Source organism: Cannabis sativa, chromosome 6 (assembly GCF_029168945.1).
Source record: "Cannabis sativa cultivar Pink pepper isolate KNU-18-1 chromosome 6, ASM2916894v1, whole genome shotgun sequence".
In the NCBI taxonomy this organism is placed as follows: domain Eukaryota; kingdom Viridiplantae; phylum Streptophyta; class Magnoliopsida; order Rosales; family Cannabaceae; genus Cannabis; species Cannabis sativa.
Window position 1 is genome coordinate 20,090,155 of NC_083606.1, and position 23,217 is coordinate 20,113,371.

At 34.3% G+C, this 23,217-nt stretch overlaps 1 long non-coding RNA gene across 1 annotated transcript; it reads right to left on the minus strand.

Annotated features, from left to right (window-relative positions):
• Nucleotides 1-1,472: 1,472 nt before the first annotated feature.
• Nucleotides 1,473-3,146, minus strand: LOC133039075 (uncharacterized). Its single transcript, XR_009688605.1, has 2 exons — nucleotides 2,733-3,146; nucleotides 1,473-1,736 (listed from the first exon to the last, which is right to left on the minus strand). It is a non-coding gene; the product is annotated as an uncharacterized LOC133039075 (long non-coding RNA).
• Between the last annotated feature and the right edge of the window lie 20,071 nt (nucleotides 3,147-23,217).

The following is a 23,217-nucleotide window of genomic DNA, read 5'->3' on the forward strand; positions in this document are numbered from 1 at the left end:
TTAATAATGGGAGTTGGCCATCGTTAGGGATTTACCCTATAAAGCTTGCCTATTTAAGCCTGGATTTGGTGACCTTGGCCAGTTTTTGGCTTAGTCTTGGGACTCTGGCCGACCCTTTCATGGCTTGAGAACCTTGGCTGGCATGGGCCTTGGTTCCAAGTGGGTAGACAGTTTTCTGTCCTCATGTGACTTCGGTAAGAGTTTGGCTCTATAGGCATATATAACCTTAGCCTCATACGTAGTTTCATTAGAAACTCTATATGAAGCTTAATGGTGAGTCTATTACAGTCGAATGCTCAACTTAAGACTCAACATGGCTTGGTTCTTATAAGGAACTCTGCCTTAGCCATAGCCTGGTACGTGGCCCTTACAGGAGCTCTGTCTAGTTCTTTTCTGGCTATGCAGTTCTAGCAGGACCTTGGCCTCATGCATGCGAACCGATCTCATATCCGACCTCAAGGCTTTCATGCTCTTGCTTTGGCCTATAGGCCTTCTGTTTTCAAACACTACTATTATTTAGCCTTAGATCCATCTACGACGAACATATGATCGTCCTGACTATCTTCTAATGGCCTTGACATATAAGGCTGTGGATTTATTATGCCAAGCTGAAGTATGCCTACACGACTTAGAAGTAGGTTTAGTAGCTTATTTTAAGCCTTAAAATTTCTCTACGTAAGTTCATTGTGCCAGTTCGATTCGTTGTACGGTATGGGCACCCCTCAAGCGACCATGTAGGCAAGTCTCTTGGTCACTTGATATTCACCAAGTTTTACATACTTTGCATGGGTTCTTCCTTGGGGTGGTGTCCATAGTATGCTTAGAGCTTAGTTTAGACACGGTTGATCTAACGTGTAAAAAAGCTTAGAGCTTAGTTTTTGCTTTTGAAATCACATAGTGGCTACCCCTGCGCGGCTTAACGAAGCAGAGGCCATCGTTGAAGAATAGTGGGAGACCACGCTAAGAAAGCCATGGGTAGTAGCGCTTTTATGTGTTCCCGAACGATGAATAGTTAGAGGAACTTAATTGACAAGTTGGCTAGTGAGAGTACTAACCTATATGTCCCTATTTTAGTGTTTTGGTAGAAGTTTTGACTTCAAGTTCTTGTCATACTCTCCGGACTTGTTGCACCTTTACTGTTATCTTGTAAATGGTGTAAAGCTTCTCAGCTTGGTCTGAACATGCTTGCTGCAGGGGATTTACTGTCAAGGAATATTCTTCAGGGAGTAATTCTCTTGGAAAGAATTTTTATCCTCGACCTATTTGTTGACAGGCCTGGTAACTCCTTGTGTGCAGCCATCCTACCTTGAGTTGGCTTGGTCTCAAGGGATTCTGCTCACAGGATGTTGTGTACCTCTTGGTCACTGTAGATTAGAAGTATGAGAGCAAACTTGTAACGCCCTAAATAATCAGGCACGCTACCCAAAATACTTATGAAACTCTAATCCCCTAATCGGGATTACTAATCAAAATAGCGCAGAATTTAAACTTTTATATTAAACAGAATGAAAATAAACTTGTAATATATTTAAACTTTCAAAATAGTTGGGATCCCAAAAATAATTACAAACTTATTACAAGTCTTTTCTTTCTAGCCGACCTAAGCGGCAAAACAGAATTCAAAAGTTCAACACTGATAGACCCTTAACCCGCTTTGTCTGATATGGCTTGAACATGTACATTCTTCATTTTTGCTCCTCAAACTCATGGTTGATCAGCCACTGACTTACCCTTTCCTGCACAGTAGAGCACCCGTGAGCCAAGCCCAGCAAGACAGTATAAATCATAACAAATATAATATGCTCATCATGCTATTTAAACAGTAATGCCATTCATATATGTCTGTGTGTCACAGACCTGCATGTCACACTCACATGCCTATTTATGTCTACGTGGCGTAGGCCTATGTGTTGCGCTCACACATCTATAATATCTATGTGGCGTAGACCTACGTGTTGCTCTCACACGTCTAATTACAATAAGGCCTTAGAATAGTTCATCTCGGTTCTAGATACCGAGTCCAACTTGCTATAGACCTGCATGTTACGCTCACATGCCTATTTATGTCTACGTGGCGTAGACCTACGTGTTGCTCTCACACGTCTATATACAATAAGGCCTCAGTAGGGTTTACCTCGGTTCTGATTACCGAGCCTAACCTGGTTATGCCTTGCTCGCATAACCCTATTCATGTATATACGTAATCCATGTATTACGTTCTTTCGGTGGTTTATCCTGGTGATATATACCAGGTCTAACCCAGTTATGTCTTAAACACATAACTTCTAACATACATGCGTGTATTCAATATTTACTACAACATATATAATCTTAGGGTAATAACCCTAACTTGCATACTATGTAATCACGCATATAATACATTTCTATATACTTAGATGACATTTACTAAGAGTATCAACCCTGACTCATGCTTTCACTGGACTCATAATATTCTAGGGTAATAACCCTAGACCGCATTAAAATTAAACTCAAGGTACTAGCTTACCGAGTCTAGTTTAATTATGCCTTAAGCGCATAATTCATAATTCCAATATATAGATATATCCGACATGGCATAGTATTACACAACATATATCACTAGGGTAATAACCCTAGGCTATTAAACCGCTCATGTTAGGGTAATAACCCTAATCCTGGTTGCAATTACTCACATATATCACATTCAACATAAGTGCCACCGCGCATACTCTACGTGCAAACTACTGTCTTACCTGTTGTCCCGCAATAACAGAGATTCCAAACCCCTGGGTGCTCCTGATCAGGTGCCGGTAATCCTAGTCACACAATCCGGGATTTCACAAATAGGGTTAATCCCCAATTTCACTTTCACAAAATATAAACATGGCATTCAAAACACAGATAATCAAATAGAGCTCGGAACGAGCTTTCCAACGATATAAAAAACATCCCAAACGGAGTCCCGAGTCAAAAGTTATGGCCAAAACAAAATTGAGAAAACAGAATTTCTCACTGCCAAATCCAGTCGCGACGGCCGAAAATCCCGTCGCGACGACTGGGTTTAGAACACCCCAAAACTCCATTTTTAAGGTCTTAAAATGCCAACCTTTCCTAGATTTCGAACCCCAACCAAACAGAGGGTAATAACGCATAATAAGGCTCAAAAATCACAACTCAAATACATCTAAATTCTCATTGCATAAGAAAACCACAAAGTTCAAGCACATCCATGGCAATAATAAGCTCTTGAACAAGAGCTTCATCAACACAACCAAACATTTTCCAGCCATGAAATTATCCCAACAATACATGATTCAACACTAGAACCTACCCTATAATCAACAACCCAAGCTCACAACATGAATCCCAATCAACCCATGAAATTTCTCACTTAATTAATCAAAATTACAACAAAATCTAAGAACATGCATCCTATCATCAAGTTCATCAATTTCATACTTTCAATCATAAAATTCAGCAACTAAAAATATTGTTAAGATCATAGAAAATTACCTCAAGATCACAACAAGCAAGAACAAAGATTTTCTCCCAAAAATTAAGCTTCCAACCACACCAAATTCTTCACAATCAAGCTTGAAAAATAAGAGGGTAAGAGAGGGAGAGTGAGAGGGTGAGAGGGAGAAATAACCATAAAATTTTATCCTTTATCCCTCAAAATCAATTTAATTCAAGTAAATCAAATATGGTCAAGTGACCATTTTGCCCCCAAGGCTTAAAACATACATATTCACTCACATGGGCAATTTAGCCATTTTATTCACACATAAATCCAATATAATTTCAGATTATTCATCAATAATAAGAATGCCAATTATTTCAATCCCAAATGAATTTCGGGCCCGAACCCGGTTCGGCCCGAAACACCCGGTTGTGACTATACCGCGCCAACCTGTCAGAACACACCTGAAAAGACAACACAGGCATACTATATAATAATATAGTTCTATTAAGCACGTAATTAAATTAATCTCAACAATTTACCCTTCTCGGGTCATAATTACCAAAATGCCCCTAGCTCACCAACAGGGTCTTTAACATTTTAAATTTCATATAATTTCACATATATTGAACTATATAATAATATAATTCCTCAATTAACTCATAATTATCTAATTAGGGCTTTGCTAATCCTTTTTCTTAATTCCGGGTATTACAAAATTGTTGGTGGATCGGGCCAGCCAGGGCAAGACAAGGTGGCCAGCCATATTTAGGGAGCACTGCCTAGGCGATTGAATAAGGCCATAGCTTTCTAGCATGTGGAGATGGTGGTCGACCAAATTGTAGATTCTATGGCCGGCCAACTTGCTAAGGACATGGTCGGTCAACCTTCTAAATGCCCAATCGATGCTGTAGTTTGATCCCGTCTACATTTGATTGGCTTTGCCCCCCAGCAAAAATGTTGTAGAGCCTTTGTGCACTTCTGTTAATAGCTATACATCTTCTTTCTTACAAATGAACCTTGGTGGTCTTAGGATACCACCTCTGTGTGTTATGCTGTCAGGATTAGACACCTTGTAGCCGTCCTCCTAGTTCTTGCTTTCTTGCAAGGATTTTATTTAGATGTATGTTGTTGTAGGTGTATCCATGCTGGTTGTCTAGCATGTTCGTTCCTTTTTGAAATAGGACTTAGTTCTTTGAAGAACTGAGCAAGTACCAAGTTTGCCTTGGTTGTCAAGGCCCAACTGGCTAATTGAACGAGTGCATCGGCTATTGTGCTGTCTTTGGAGGCTTGCCTTCTAGTATAGCCTTTGAGCTATTTTAACAGCTCCGGTAGGCCATCATCTTCTTGCATTGAGATGTATATTCACCTAGGAGACCACCTACGACTATTTGAGAGTCGTGGTGCATTTCTAGGTGGTTAGCTCGTGCTTCATGTGTTAGCTTGGGGACAGCATTTGGAACTTCATGTTCAGCCTCATTGTTAAAAGCTTTATAGCTAACCTTATTGCCTCGTGCCTCAGTTCCCCAGGTGCCTTAGGGCCATGCTTGCCAATAGCAACTTCTGATTAGTGTACACCTTTAAAGGTTGTATCTAGAAGTATGGCCTTAGCTTTCTAGAAGCCAAGAGCAAGCTATGGGTCAGCTTCTCCATGAGTGAGAATTGACTTTTAGTGTTGATCAGTCTCTTGTTGGTGTAGCCTACAGAGCACTGTACACCGTCTTCTTCTCTTATGAGGGTACCACTCAAAGCATGTTCTGTGACTGCTTGGTGCACGCCTAGCTCTTCCTTGTCTAGGGATTTGGGCAACAAAAGTGGCCGAGCCAATCTATTTTTTTAACTCCTGGAATGTAGTTTCACATTCCTTTCTCCACTCGAATTTGTTGTTGCTTCTATTTCATCTTGAAGAAGGGTACACATTTTTTTGTATATTTGGACACAAGTCTACTTAGTGCAACAGTGCGTCCTGTTTGGCTTTGTACTTCCTTGATTATTGTGAGCAACTTAATGTTCAAAAGGGCTTGGATCTAGTCTAGGTTTGAGCTTCTTCATGTTATAGCTACGAAGGATTTTGAACTTTTTTGTCTAGGTCCTCCATATGCGACCCAACCCTTTTAGACTTGACAAGCACGTCGCCTACGCACACCTTCATGTTGCGCCTGATAGGATCATTGAACATTTTGTTCCTAAGCTTCTGATGTGTGGCCCCTGCATTCTTCAACCCGGAAGGGCGTGACTTTGTAGCAGCATAGGCCTAAGTCTGTCATGAAGCTTGTATGCTCCGGATGTGGTGGGTGAATCTTCTTTTTCTTGGCTTTGGGCAAGGCCAGGTTATGACGGGCAGATTGTTGATCTCCTCTTGACATCCACCTCATGTCTTGTTAGGAATAGGCAAAGATGGTAGATGGGTGTTGCCGCCTTTAGGTTGCATTGGGTCGGTAAGCCCATCATGGCGTTGGAGGCTAATGGAACATCGATTATGATGAACTGCACCATTAGAGTTCTAGTGGTTGGATTTTCTCCAACACAAAGGGGTAATCTGATATACTCGATGAGTGTGATGCTTCGACTAGAGAGGCCATACATAACTTGATTGCAGGGCGCCAAGTCAGCAAGTTGGAGCCTCATCTTATCATGTGTTGATTTTGAAAAGAACGTTGAGGGAGGCTCCATTGTCCACCATGTATCTCGCTGCAGTTATATTCTCAGTTTGTGCGGTAACGACTAGGGGTTGTTGTGCTGAAAAGTGTCTTGGAAAGGACCTCCTTTTTGAGAAAGAGATCGTGGGCTCTCCATGCTTTGGTTGCTTAGAGCCTTGTTCTTCACTTGCCAGGAAGTCGCTTTTGAGCTCGTGACGGAGTGTCCAAGCGTAGGCCCTCTAGTTTTGTTGGTCTCGCCTGTAATATGGGATCCGTCAACGACAATCCCTGAATGTCCTTCCATCATATTTGGCTTAGAGGTGGACCCTCCCTTTCTTAACATCTCTATTTGAATTAAACTTGTGAATTAAGAAATAAAAGTAACACAAGATAATGCACTTCCAGATGGAACTGAAGGTGGATTAGATGAAACAACAAAATATCATATTGTTTGCGTTCACACCAGAAAACTTGTAGCAAATCAATCTTAATCCTAAGCAAATCTAACAGACCTAGAATCACAATTTCAAGAAGAGAAAAAGACAAACTCTGATACCAATTATGAAAGAGTAAAACCTAATTGTTTTACTAATAGATTGCAAGAATTATCAAGAACTAATAATGCGGAAACTAAACCGATATGAACACATCAAATTTACAAGCTTCATCTGCATTGGAAATGCATTCCAGCTAACTAGTGCTTGGGTTCCCCGAACTATGGTAAATAATCTCCAATAAGAATTCATGTTAAAACACAAACTCCAGTTTGTAAATCAAAGTAATGTAAAACAGTACAACAATAATCCTTACAATAATTTACCCTAAGATCTAACTTTCACGTTAGATTCGAAGACAAGCTTGCCTTGCTTCGATTATGTTAAAATTCCTTCAACTATGAATCTGAACTCCCTTCAGATGAAACAACCTCAATTGTTACTTACACAGAAGCTTGAAATTTTCAACAATGGTGTAACCTGTAGGAAACAAAGAAGAAGAAAAAGAAGAAAAAGATTTTTACCCTAACAGAGAAAAATCTCTATTAAAGAATCAAAATGAGTGAGAGTTAGTTAAAACATTCAAGAACCAACTATATATAATAACAACTCACACAAAACTAACTTTGATAGCTCACTAACAACTCATTAATACCTGTTCGAGCTATTTTAACTTGAAAATACATATCTGTCAAAGTTAACTCATAAACCAATATCAGACATACTGAGATAACACAAAATTCATAATTTTCCATACACAAAACCATGATTCCTACCATATCACTACAAAAAACTGTTACTTTTAGTGATAACTTTTTAGTCACAACATAATTTTTTTGTGATTAAATGTGACTTTAAGTCACAACAAAATGTTACTTGTGACTAAATTAAACATAGCATTTAGTTACAAGTTGTCACTAATTTAGTTTTAGTCACAACAAGGATTGTGACTAAAAATACATTTAGTCACAACAAATTGTAATTTTTGTGACTAATACTTTTAGTTACAGACCTTTTAGTTACAACATAGGAGTCATAATTTATAATTACCACAGTTTTTTCACTTTTAGTCATAAATTTTGTTGTGACTAAAAGTAAGATTTGGTGTAGTGTATTGATTATTATTTTGGATTGTACACTGTAGTATAATTAAGCATGCAACTTTTTACTTCTACAGTTGTAATGGTACCTTCACGAGTCTTTCATATATAGCTAGTGGGGAAACAACAAAAATTGTATCTTTTTTTCTTCTTCTTCTTCTTCAAAAAAAAAAAAATACAAAAACTGGCAATGCAGCAAATCTAAACCCAAAATTTAGCTAGCTAGGTGGCAAAGTGTCAGTAGTGGTGGCTAGCTGCAATAAATAACAAAGGATAATAATGGGATAACGTAGGACCCATTTATTTATTATAATAAGTAACTCTATGCATTATTATAATATAAAGCGTCATGTGGAGACATGAGAGCGTTATACATATAATATTTCTTTCATGTGTTATTAGGAACCCTACACTATACACTATGTATCACTATACTATATATCTATATATGAAATTAATATCAACCCCCAACTGATATCTATATATAAAAACTGGGTACATGTGTGTGTTATCTGAAGCAATCAGAGGACCAAAATGATCCGTAGCGTCTTCTTCTTCTTCTGATTTCATCTATAGAGGGGTCCAAAGTTGCTTCTCTCAAGTAACAAAGTGACCCCATAATTCAGTTGTACTTGCAATCACACCAAAACCCCATAATGGACTCATCACATGGAACTATTTATTTCCATGTACTAATAATTTTGTTCACAGGCTTCATTTGATGATAATCATAAATTCATATATCAATGGACAATCGTGTGAGTAAAGTTTGTTAGGGCATCACTTCGTAAAATGTAAATAATTTGTAATGTTGAAATTTAATTTTTAAACAATTTATTTCATTAACCTTCAAATTATAACTCATATTTCATGACACAGTATATTATTAAAAAAGAATAATATACCTTAAAGGTTTCTCAAAAAAAATTAAAATAAAAATAATAATGCCTTAAAAGTTCTGTAAAGTAGCTCATCTATTGATACTCTTTTTTTTTTATCACTTTTTAACTAAATTTGTAAAGCTTAATATACCTATGTTAAAGTAGTTATTGGGAGTACTCTTAGTAGAATTTTTCTTTTATTATTTTTTTGGATGTGAATTCATTATGTAGAAATTGTGAGTTGGACCTTTCAGTTGACCTTTTCTATATTATTATTTTCTTTGGGATATGATCACACTCTGATTTAAATTATTGAAAGATATCAGTCATAAAAAATACCACTTTAGATACCAAATCATTATTGTTCTAATTTAAAATATTGATCGAGTCTCACATTTTAATTTAATAGCTACTAAAAAAACTTAACATAAACTGTTAACACCACTAATGTGCCTAGTAAAAAAGCTCTATCCAAATATATCTTTCAAGATGATCATGACTATTTTTGGTCAAAGCTTGAATCACTGGATCACTAGTGGTCTTTACTTCATCACACTATATATATCTGAATCTCAAGTATTTCACTACAATGAAAATATATTTTTTGGAAACTCTATTTGGAGAGACTCAATCTGCTGCTAATAATTATAGTAGTAGTTGTGAACACACCATGTGGCCGCTAATAATCAACGGAGTAAATTTATTTAAGAAGAAGTAGCAGCGACTAATATATGGGGCCTTTGGTATGCATTTTTGGGAAATAGACTTAGATTGTTTGCAAAGTGACGAAGGGAATCTAATTAAAACTTAAAAAAAATAATATTATTATGTTTGGTTGTGCGGAAAAGTATTAGTATGATACTTGGAAATATTAAAATTATTTTGTTTGATTAATATAGGAATGGAATGTGATTTTTTGTTTCTTTTTTTTTTTTTTTTTGTAAAATACAAATAATTCAAAAAAAAAAATATTGGTTAAAATTTTCACATTCCAAAAGAGAAAAATGACATAATAACACTATTTTCCAAAGATGGTATATTATTTTGCTAAATGTTTGCATACCATGTCTAGTTTATAATCCAAAAGGTGGCATATTATCTTGTCAAAAGTTTCATCCACAAGACTATCAAAAAGATGAAATTAACCAACCAAAAGTTTTGCCCGAAAGTAAAACACCTACATTTAAAAAAGACACCCTAATAATATTTTCTGAAATACCATCAACTATATTAAATTCTACCTTACTTAGACCAAGAATGAATCCCAACTTGTATTCATCATCCAATTAGTGAAGAAAAGATCTATATATGCTTGATTTTGGACAAGAACTTTTCCAACTTCAACTCGTTGTTCAATTGTCAATCTGTCAATTTTTTTCAGTTCATCGAACACTTTCAGTCTTGTACTTGCACTTTCTGTCTTGAACTAGAAACAATCAACAATTCTTCCAATACTATCACCAGTAGCAGCTTGTATGTCACCAAATTTGTTCACTGTGGTAGTCAATACCGAAACCAATGAATCTTCATTCTTAGACCTCTTTCTACTTCTATTTCCTTATTGTGTTGAAGTTGTTCTCGTACTTGTGTGACTATCGGTTGCATTACCAACAAGACCATCTATCGGGGCAAATGGATCGAACTCGGATTGTTGGTCATTATCTGCTTCTTTATCAATCTCATCCATTGTTTCAAAAAATCTCATAGCACCTTGCCCAATTGAACGATCCTTTCCAAATATAAAAACAAAGTCATCATAATGAGAAAGTGTTTTATTCCTCAAGCCCCTTGCATTTGGATGACTCTGTAATGAATAAAAAACATAATAAAAGAATTAAGATATGATCAAGTTGTAAATTAAATTGAATAGCAAGTTAACACTTACCTTTATCCAATCATCAAAGACACTCTTTGCAGCAACCACACACATTTTTCACCAAACATTTTTCTGCTCGAAAGTCCCATGCATATATGAAACTTAATGTGGGGTTGTCCTTTCAATACACAATGAGGATTTTTTTTCATTCATCAATCTTTTTAATTGTTGTAAATAGCTAGATTTGAAAGTCCCATTGTCTACTTTCAATTTTCTAGCATTTACCAACTCCAATAAACACTCAATTAATTTTGAATCGTTAATTGAAGTCCATTGGTGCTTTTTTCCTAGAATCCTATTGCTTGCTCCAAAGCATCCATTTTCCTAAGATATGTATATCTTACATCTACTTGTAATAAAAGTGTAGCAATAAATATATTAACAAATAAAATTAAACTAAAAGCATAGATATATAAATTTGATATCAAACTTATAAGTCTAAAATTGATGTCCAATAATATAAAAATTCATACAAAGTCAAGCAAAAATATTACAAGAAAATGTAATATCCAACAATATAAAGATTTATACAAATTTAAGTAAATCAAACACAAATAATATAAACAAATACAATCTAAGTATGCCTCATTCCTCACGATAGGTCAACCATCTCTCTAGCTATGTTGTCCCTCTAAGAAGTCCAAGCGTTAGATATTTCAATATGTGTACAATGATCATTGCCTAAACTTTCATCTTTGTCAGAAGAATCATCCTCACTTTCCTCTAATGCTTTTTCTAGAGGATCTATAGGCATTTCTCTTTTAATTAGATTGTGAAGAAGGAAATAAGCCTAAATAATTCAGCACTAAATTTTGACAGGATAGTATGATCGACTTCTAAGAATTGCTCATCGTCCCTTTAATAGTCTAAATGCTCTCTACTACATTTCGAGCAGAAGAATGTTTCGTATTAAAAAAATTAGCAACAGTATTAGGTGGGACATCCAAATTGTTTAAATGATATTATTGTCCTCTATATGGTACTAAGAAACCTTCACAATTAGGATATCCATCATCACGTAAGTAGTAGTATCCTATAAATTGAATGACGAAACTTTAAACATATTATGAACTTAACTTGTATATGTATGATATTATACATGGAAGAAAAAATATACCTTGTGGAACTTTCAACCCATTTGGCCTAGATATAGCATCTCGCAACACTCTAGAGTCTGCAGCTGTTCCTTACGATCCAGGTAAGAGATAAATAAATTCCATATCTTGTGAGACTACACTTAATACATTAGTAGCAATTTCACCCTTTCTAGTCTATGGAGGCACATTAACTTTTTAATGTGTGTTCCACCTAGTGCTCCCAAATAATTATTGAATCATTTCCACCTTGCATCAGTTGAACCATTAAGAATTGGTTCAGGTTTTTTTTAATAATTTCCCATGAAGACATAACAAAGTATTTAAAAATACATTAAAATGTCTACTCACTGTTTCACCCCTTTCATATGCGAGTGGCTCCAGGAGAACTGATCCTAGTTTGCCCTAAAAAAACTTATTAGTTGCTATTTTAGTTTTTCATCTAAGTTTTTCCCAATGAATACACACTTTGTGGGATTTTTTGGATCTAAAATAACTTCTTTTAATTCCTCAATTGGTTTCAATTGATTTCGTTCATCTTGAATCCGAGGATCAAGATCCTTATCCTGCTTCTCACCCCCTTCAGTCGTGATTACAATTAGCATATGACCAGTTTTCTATTCTGTAGCTCTATGCGGTAGCATTCTCAAGCCGAAAGTTGTTGGGTTTTATGCCCTAAATAAAACTCATTTTAATATAATCAGATTTACTTATTAATATAGATCAGAAATAACATTTAATGTTGCATGGTTCACATGACTTATTTCATGATTATATGTACATAATGTATAAATTCATCTGAAACCCTTTTCACATACTTGATCTTGTTTATGGTGTTGTCAACACATTGGAAAGTAAACATGACTATGTGAATAAAGTTTCCTAGATTTATCAGACATAGGGTTTTACTGATATGATAATCTACAACAGAGTTTACTTGCATTTGGAGAAATGCTATGTTCTTTCCAAAGAATTGGTTAGAGTAAAGCTCAGGTTGGATGCATGGAGTATGCATCGGAATGGACCGATATTGAACTTTGACTTAGATTTATTAAACTTACCGTAATATCTATTCAAGTCAATATTGCCTAGTTGATCCTAGATCAAATGTTCTTAATCCTGTTATGATTAGGCTCAATCTTGAAAGGCTATTCGTGTTCTTTGATTTGTTAGTTAAGCCTACTTTTAGGTCAGAGTGATACGTACACTTTGGGAACATGGTAGTGCAATTGAGTGGGAGCGCTAGCATAAACATGGAATCTATAGCTTCTATCTGGCGAATAGTAAGCAAAGGATGATCTCCTTCGAGCTTGACCAAACGAACATAAATGGTGGAGTACTCATTTCACATAAGCTGAAATATCATTTATACGGGGTCAAGTGTTTTAAGGATAAAATACATTGTAGGGTGTAACGGTAATCTAATCCCTTTACAGTGTAGATCATTCATATAGAGGATCATTGATCAAATTAGGATTATAACAATGGATAACTAATGATGCATCTATATGGTGGAACGTATAGAGCATTCTATATACTGAGAGTGCAATTCTAAGTTCTATGCATGGATTCAACGAAGAATTAATAAGTTAGTGAATTTTAGTAATAAATTCTTGATCTACTTATTGGAAGCTCGGTTATATAGACCCATGGTCCCCGCACTAGTTGAGATAATATTGCTTGTAAGATAATTGGTTTTGATTAATCAATTATAATTCTCAATTTAGACTATATCTATTTGTGAAATTTTCACTAAGTAAGGGCGAAATTGTAAAGAAAGAGTTTTAGGGGCATATTTGTTAATTATGATACTTTGTATGGTTCAATTAATAAATATGATAAATGATAATATTATTTAATAATTATTTATAGTTATTAAATAGTTAGAATTGGCATTTAAATGGTTGAATTAAAAAATTGGCGTTTTTGAGAAAAACAGATGCAGAAAAGATAAAACTGAAAAAATTACAAAAAGTGAGGCCCAAATCCACTAGTATAGGGCCGGCCACTTTTATAGGAATTTACCTCTGATATTTTCATTATTCTAATGCCAAATAATTCAAACCTAACCCTAGTGGAATGCTATAAATAGATAGTGAAGGCTTCGGGAAAATTACACTTTTCTTCTGACACTTCTGATTCAGAAAAAAAAAACTGAGCCTCTCTCTCTCCCTATCTTTAGCCGCCACTTCCCTCTTCTTTTCTTCTTCAATATTTCGAAATACTTAGTGTATGAGTAGTGCCCACACACAGCAAGTGATACCTCAATCATAGTGAGGAAGATCGTGAAGAAAGACTTTCAGCAAGAAGGAGTTTCAGCATCAAAGATTCAGAGAAAGAGATCTAGGTTCAGATATTGATAATGCTCTGCTACAGAAAGGAATCAAGGGCTAGATATCTGAACGGAAGGAGTCATTATATTCAGCTGCACCCAATGTAAGGTTTCTTAAACTTTATATTTGTTTATTTCATAGTTTTAGAAAGTTCATATTTAGGGTGTTAATCAACATACTTGTGAGTAGATCTAAGATCCTGGTAAAATAATTTCCAACAGAAGTTGGTCACCTCGCACCACTCCTACACCTGTCGGTGTCTGAAACTTCAAGGATAGGTGCCTAATTGAACTAATTGCCCCTAGTCCAATTAATGTTGGTCGATCCAGTAGTATGTTGTAGGCTGATGGCAGGTCGACAATTAGAAAGTCTTACATTATGGTAGTGGATAAAGGCGCTTCGTGTTGGAATATCTTTTACCAGGATCCATATTTACTAAGTATGTTTTTAACATCCTAAATATGAATCTCTAAAACGATGAAAATAAACCATAAAAGGTATGAAAAACCTTACATTGGTTGCAGCAGAATTAAATTACTCCTTCCGCTCAGATCTCTAACCCTTGTATCCTTTCTATCACAGAGTATCACCAAGATCTGAGCCCGAAACTCCTTCAGTTGTTTAGATTCTTCACTGTCTTACACACTATGATTGAGGAATAACTTGCTATGGGCGGACATGCACTCAATCACTAAAGGCTGAATTTTTGTTTTGTGAAGAAGGCAAAAGAATTCGAATTAGAAGAAGAGAAAAGAAGAAGAAGAAGTCTCAAACTCACTAGCTGTCTCACAAGAAGAAAACTAGGTCAAGAGTTAATGTTTGAATTACATGGATAATGAGACCTTTCTTTTTTTTTTTATAATAATTCACTTAGGGTTAGGGTTGATTTATTTGGAATAAAAAATGATAAAAATGGAGAAAAAATAGGTACTAGTGGTCGACCATGAAGTGGGCCCAACAATAGTTAGATTTTTGCTACTTTTCTCAACCATTTATCTATTTTTCACAAATACCACTTTTTACACTTTCAACCATATAAATGCCAAAATTATTTATTTAATAATTAAATTAATTATCAAATAAAATTGTCATTCATAATATTTATTAATTAGACTCCACAAAGTCTCTTAATTAATAAATAAATCCTAAAATCCTATTTCTTTACAATCAAGCCATATCTTAGTGAAAATTCACAAACTAGACATAGTTTAATTTTAGAATTATAATTGATTAACTAAAATCAATTAACTGAGTCTTTCAAGCAGTTTTTCTCAACTAGTATGGGCACCATGTGCCTATATAACTGAGCTTCCAATAAGTAGATCTAGAATTTACAAAGTAAATTCTCTAACTTATTAATTCCTCCTTGCACCACTATAGATTTTGAATTGCACTCTCAATTATATAGAACGCTCTATATGTTCTACGCTATAGATACGCTATGAGTTATCTATTGTTATAATCCTAATAATAATCCATTGTTATAATCCTAATAATCAATTATCCTCTATGGATGATTTACATTGAGTAGGGACAAAATTATCGTTACACCCTTCAATATTTTTATCGCTAAAACACTTAGCAACCTGTAAATGATATTTCAGCGAACTAATATAATTACTAAAATGAGTGCTCTATCATTTATCTCTATTTAGCCAAGCTCGAAGGAAATAATCGTTTCACTTCTATGTCCAGATAGAAGCTATAGATTTCGTATTTATGATTAGCGCTCCCTCTCAATCGAACTACCATGTCCTTAATCTATATGTCACGAGAAGATCCATTGGTCGACTTTAACGAATAGATTGAAGAACACAAATAATACAATTGAACTAGAACCTAAGCATCTCAGGATTGAGATCTTTTAATCTAAGATCAACTAGGTGATATTGAATTGAATAGATATTACGGTAAGTTTATCATATCTAGTTCAAGTTCAACATCGGTCCCTTCTGATGCATACTCCACACATCCAACCCAAGCTTACTTTAACTAATGCCCTAGAAAGGACATAGCACTTATCCAAGGTGCAAGTAAACTAAGTTGTAGATTATCGTATCAGTTAAACCCTATGTACTGATAAATCATAGGAATACATTTAATCACACAGTCTTGATTATTTTCCACTGCGTTGACAACACAATAAACAAGAATATCAGTGCAATAAGGATTTGGATGAATTTATAAATTAAATAAGTAAATAAATGATCACATGAACCAAATAACACATTAAAGAAGTAATGAAATTAAATCTGTTTCTTTATTGATAATTGAATAGAAAAGATTACATTGAAATAGAGTTTTATTTAAGGCACAAAGCCTAACAAACTCCCACTTGGACTAACATAAAACAATCAGTACATTTCAATTAATCCTAAATTCAGTCTGTGCTTTTCAAATGTAGTTACATATGTATATATTGTTCAGTTCAGTAAGCATTACACACTTTTCTTCATGATCAACTGGGGGTTTCAAATATATGGATTGGATTACCCCTTCAAATTTTCACGATCTTATTGTATATATATATAGATATAATTGATACATATGTATATATGAAAAAAAACTGGCAATACATTATTATAATTCTTTATTTTATATATTTTTTTTATAAAATGTATCAAGTGCCACGCTAGCTTTTTTCCTTGGCTATGTTTTCTTTGCCAAGATCCCTTTTCCATATATACATACTAATATAGATAAGGCTATGTGTATACACTCATTACTTTAAGTATTTATTAAAACTGACCATGTATATTAAACTACATATATTTCATATATACAATATTCATGGTAAATCGCAATTTTGAGAATGTTTTCGATTTGGATTATATATATGATCAGTTTTTACACTTAGCTGACCGAACATATATATAACTTGGGAAGTTTTTTTTCTTTTGAAGTTTAGCTCACGGGCATGAATCGTTTCAGTAAAAAATCTGGATTTTGGCGTTTCATTTATGAGCTTTTTTTTCTTTCCAGATTTCACTTTCCATCAAAATTTATATTTAGGAAAATTTTGACAGCATAACATTTCTCTTTATTAAGATTTTTATTTTTACTTTGATTATGCATCCCCACATTGACTTATTTTCTAAAGTCTATGGAATTAAAGAGAAATATAAAAATCATCAATAAGAAATTGGCAGCATGGCAATTCTTTTCTTTCTTTGTTAAGATTTATATCTTTCTCTTTGATTATACACTCCCATATTGACTTATTTTCTGAAGTCTAGGGAATCAAAGAGAAACATAAAGTCTATGAAGAATTGAGCAGCATAACGGCATGGAGACATTAAACTCTCTTATTTTTCCTTTGGCTATATCTCACTTTTGAAGATCTTTTATGGCTTAGAGAGCCTAGATCAAAGTGGACCAAAGAGAAAATAAGAAAATTTACTAGAGAAGAAAAGAAAAAAAAAGTTTAGAAAGATGAAAAGAAAATAGGGAATAACCCTAATACTTACTCTGTAGAACTTCTTTGAAGATGAAAATATGTGAGTATTTTCTCTGTAAATTTTGGCAGAGTTTTCTTTTCTTCCTTTTTTTCCTCTCCTCCCTGATTTGCTTTGCTTTTTTTTTTTTTTTATAAGCTCATTTTTACGATATATTGATCAGAGAGTGAAGAGGTGAGTAGTGGGCAGTTAAAAGTTAGCGGAGAGAAAAGTGGGAAAATATTATTAATTAATAATATTTTTTTTCCTTTTTTTTATGTTGTTGAACAAGTCATTCTCTTTATTATCTTTATTATTGTTTTATTATAATAATTAATAATAAAAAAACGGTTCAACATACATATATTTAAACTTTATGTGTATGTGTCTATGTGAATAAGAATTATTTTTCTTGTGTTTTTTATTACAAAATAAATAAAATGCACCAACTCAATATATTACTAAAAAAGATTAAGAAATAAGAAGTTTGTGTCTTTTTTTTAATATATATATATTACATATTATAATTTTTTAAAAATATATATAATTAAGTGCGAATTGATTGGATCGGTTACTTTTTGAGGTCAAACAACATCCAATCCGCACAAGTGCAGATATTCGCATTTTGCGGATTGGATTGGATTGGATCGTGCGGATTGGATTGGATCGGATACTTTGTGAACACCCCTAGACACTATTCACGTCAGTCAACACCGTGAATAGTAGTGTTGACCAACGTGAATAGTATTTTTTGTAGTAGTGTTTCCATTACCCTGGGTTGTAAATCCCTGATAGGCACTTCTTGATGATGTGCCTGTTAGGCTTTGTGTCCTAAATAAAACTCTATTTCATTGTAATCTTTTGTATTCATTTATTAATAAAGAAACAGATTTAATTTCATTACTTGTTTAATGTGTTATTTGATTCATGTGATCATTTATTTACTTATTTGATTAATAAATTCATCCAAATCCTTGTCACACTGATATTCTTGTTTATTGTGTTATCAATACAATGTAAAGTAATCAAGATTGAGTGATTAAATGTATTCCTAGATTTATCAGTATATAGGGTTTAACTGATATGATAATCTACAACGTAGTTTACTTGCACCTTGGATAAGTGTTATGTCCTTTCCAGGGCATTGGTTAAAGTAAGCTTGAGTTGTATGTATGGAGTATGTATCGGAAGGGACCGATCTTGAACTTGAACTAGATATGATAAATTTACCGTAATATCTATTCAATTCAATATCACCTAGTTGATCCTAGATCAAATGATCTCAACCCTGAGATGGTTAGGTTCTAGTTCAGTTGCATTATTTGTGTTCTTTAACCTATTAGTTAAAGTCGACCAAATGGTTCTTCCCGTGACGTATATGTTAAGAACATGGTAGTTCAAATGAGTGGGAGCGCTAATCATAGATACGGAATCTATAGCTTTTATCCGAACATAGAAGTGAAGCGATGATTTCCTTTGAGCTTGGCTAAATAGAGATAAATGATAGAGTGCTCATTTTAGTAATTATATTAGTTCACTGAAATATCATTTATAGGCTGCTAAGTGTTTTAAGGATAAAATACATTGAAGGGTGTAACGGTAATTAATTCCTATGCTATGTAAATCATCTATAGAGGATCAATGATTATTGGGATTATAACAATGGATAATTAATAGCGTATCTATATTTTGGAACATATAGAGCGGTCTATATAATTGAGAGTGCAATTCCAAGTTCTATAGTGGTGAAATGAGGAATTAATAAGTTAAGGAATTTACTTGATAAATTCTAGATCTGCTTATTGGAAGCTCGATTATATAGGCCCATGGTCCCCATACTAGTTGAGACAAACTGCTTGTAAGACTCAGTTAATTGATTTTAGTTAATCACTTATAATTCTAAAATTAGACTATGTCTATTTTATTAATTTTCACTATGTTATGGCTTGATTGTGAAGAAATAAGATTTTAGGGTTAATTTATTAATTAAGAGACTTTGTGGAGTTTAATTAATAAATATTATAAATAAAAATTTTATTTGATAATTATTTTAATTATTAAATAAATAGTTTTGGCATTTATAGGGTGGAAAGTGCAAAAAGTGGTATTTGTGAAAAATAGATAAATGGTTGAGAAAAATGGCAAAAATCTAACTAGTGTAGGGCCCATATCATGGTCGACCACTTAAGGGAATTTTCGCTCTATGTTTATCATTTTTTTTATTCCAAATAAATTAACCGTAACCTTATGTGAAATTAGTATAAAAGGAAAGCTATGGTCTCATTATCCAACTAATGCTTCTAAAGCTAAAAACCTAGTTTTCTCTATAGGTTTATGAGACTTCTTCCTTTCTTCTTCTAATTTTTGAAATTTTATAGCTTTCTTCACAAATCAAATTCAAGCCTTTAATGATTGAGTGCATGCCCACACATAACAAGTGAGTCCTCAATCATAGTGTGTAAGACTGTGAAGAATCCAAACAACTGAAGGAGTTTCGGGCTCATATCTTGGTGATACGTTGCGACAGAAAGGATACAAGGGTTAGAGATCTGAGCGGAAAGAGCTATTTAATTCTGTTGCAACCAATGTAAGGTTTCTCATACCTTTTATGTGTGTTTATTTTCATCATTTTAGAAATTCATATTAGGATGTTAAAAACATACTTGTTAGTAAATCTAAATCCTGGTAAAAAATATTCCAACAGTGCCTGGTCATTCGGTTGCTCATCTTCAGGGGCATCCTCAGTTTCCCCAGGTTGTTCTTCTTGAGCATTCTGAGGGTCCCCCTGAGCTATCTCTTGCGTCCTAGTTCGAGCAGCGAGGCCTGCCTCGTGGCCTCCTTACTCCAGGATCAGGTTGGTTTTGAGTGTTGTCTTCTTGAGCCGCCTTGGCTGCGGCTGCCTCCCGTTCCAACTCAGTGTTTCGTTGGTTTGCCTCCCTAGACGTTGCTTGAGTTGAACATTTTCCAACTCCACCAATGGCACGCATCTAGTGGCATCATAGGCATCCTCCTCCCTATGTACATAACCACCAGCTTCAGTATTAGTTTCCTCATTCCCAGTTTTTGGGTTTTGGTCATCTTCACGTTCGCTTCTCCTCAAACGTGTTGACTGTGTAGATCGTGTTGTCCGTGAATTGGGAGGCCTCCGTGAGCCCGCCGGCTCTTTTCCAGCAATGAGTAGTCTCTTCAGGTTGATTATTATCGTTTTCCCCATTATCAGCCATGGAGAAAAAATTTCCTTTTGGTTAGGAGGGATTTTTTTTGAGCTTTTTTCACGTAGGCTCTCAATGAAAGTACCAAACTGTTAACGCAAATTTTCAGTAACGATAATTAGCCTATTTTTGTGATAGGATCAGCACATAAATTATCAAAAATCTAAGAAAGAATAATAAAGCAAAAATAACACCAAGTTTTTTACATGGTTTTGTAGTTAACTCTGCATAGTCCATGAGTCAATCGTATTAAGACTTTTCTAATACAGAACTAGGGTTCTTTTTCTCTCAAGGATTTTTTGTCCCTTTTTCTGTACATTCTTCCCCTATTTATAATGACATAGGGTAGCAGTTAATTACATTTAAATACGAATCTCACAACAATATTTTTTCCGAAATTGTGGGCCTTAATTACGCTCCACATAAATAAATGCAGTTTATTATTTGAAAATCACACAACTGTGATTTAAAGCACTTTTAATGAGTCAACGCTGACGTGGATTAAGACACGCTGCAAAGTGTATCTCGCCGAGGTGTCTCGCTTGGTACTTGGACAATTTGATTTATGTTCTCAATAGCAACAATAACTCTGGCAGCGAGCTGGAGCTTTTCCCATGTCTTTCTGAGGTTGAAAACATAACGCCCATCTAAAAATTGCAGTTCTTGGTACCAAGATGAACTCCAGCAACCAACATCATTTGAATGTCAGCTTCTTTCTGAGAGAGTTGACGCGACGGAGCAGTGGAACCTATTGAAAGATGTCTGGAGCTGATTAGCGAAGGTACCAGGAGTATGTCTTCCTATAGCGAGATGTATGTCTTACTAATCGTTATCCATGTCCTCCAAGCTATTACACTTAATTAGTATAATGTATATTTTACGCTAAGTATTCTAACATCCAATTCGTCTTGTCAACACCTTTCTACACATTGTGAGGTTGATGGCTCGCTATGTATTATTGATGTCATCCTTACAGTTACGTACACAGAATGGTTTCTCGTTCATACGTGAATCTTGTCTCGCTAGAGACTATGCAGTCTGCGAGTTATAAATATATCCTATTGACTCCGCATTTAATGAGTTATATAATTTCCATTATATTCGTTGATTCCCCAAGGACACATGTCATCCTCTGAAGTACCATTTATATACCTTATAAATGAATAAATCAAGTCTCCAACAACTATATTTTCAGTAGCTATCATTCATTCACATTCATAAAAAATTAGTAACATCTTTTACTAATTTAAGAGTGAAAAAGAGGTGAGAGTGTTACATATTTCAAGTGTTTATCAAATTAAAGGATTTGCATCGCCTATTGATTATTCTACACACATTTTGTAATTCCATAATGTATGTTACAATTTGACAAAAGTAATAATTTATCACACTTAGCTATTTAATCTAAGTATTATATTCTATAAAATCATATAACATAATTATTATCATGCAATAATGATTACAATGCAAATGCATGTAAAATTAGTCGAGTGAATTGATAATGCATAACATACAGGGCCGGCCCTAGGTATAGGCGGGCTAGGCCCGTGCCTAGGGCCCACACTTTTCGGGGGCCCAAAATAAAAAAATAAAAAAAAATTATTAGGCTTTTATTTAACTAAAATTAAGTGTATTATAAACAATAAATATCCATAGTTTAGTTGGTTGAGGTGGAAGCCATAATGTTCAAGGTCATGAGTTCAAATCCCATAACAGCCCCAAAATTTATTTCGTCTTGGGCCCATATATTTTCAGGGCCGGCCCTGATAACATAGTTGCTAATTAATGAAGGAAATAATTTTTCACAGAGGACGTACGAGTGTGAGTTTTTATTTTTTACACATTAACATGTGAGTGTGAATTAATAATGTAAAGAAAAAGAGAAAATATCAAAATTATAGAAAATGGTTGACGAAACCTTTTAACGTCACTGCATACGAATTTTATATATAATAATAAATTTTGAAATGTCTGTAATTTTATATTATATATTATTATTATTAGTAATCTCGTATTTACTTTATTAAATCATATCGTTTAGCGACATAAATATTAATGGTCCGACAGCAAGGCTTGTCTTATAATAATGCATTGTCAAGTAAACATTTTTACTTTTTAGCATTGCTAAAACAAGCTACGTACAGCCGCTGTTTTTTTTTTTTTTTCCTTTTAATATTTAGTATATACATATATTAAAGTAATAAATAAAGTAATTTCCTTGTTGAATAAAATTAATGTTGATATTGTACTCAAAGCGAAAACAATGGCCCTAGACACGGAATTGTGTTCAACACTACTTTGATATGAGAAGTTTGATCGAAACTTTGACGAGATATTATATAAATATAAATAGGGAATCCTTTTTTTTTTTTTTTAAGAAATTTCCATGTTATTAAAACTGATCGTTTACAATAACAGAGAAAATAGGATTTGAGATTTCACCCATCCAACAGACATCTTCATCCACCTCGAGAGCATACTTAGCTAAACCATGTACAACTTAATTAGCTTGTCTCTTAACATAAGAAACAATTACTCTTGAGAAAAAAGATAAAAGAGAACTTATATCAACTATTAAATCATAAAACTAGAGAGGTCTTGGGAAGTTGAATTAAGGGCCGAAGAAACACGCAACGCATCTGTTTCGATATGTGTAATTGAAAGTTGTAGTTGCAGCACCCAATTGAGACGAAAGAGCGATTTAGCCTCCATCTC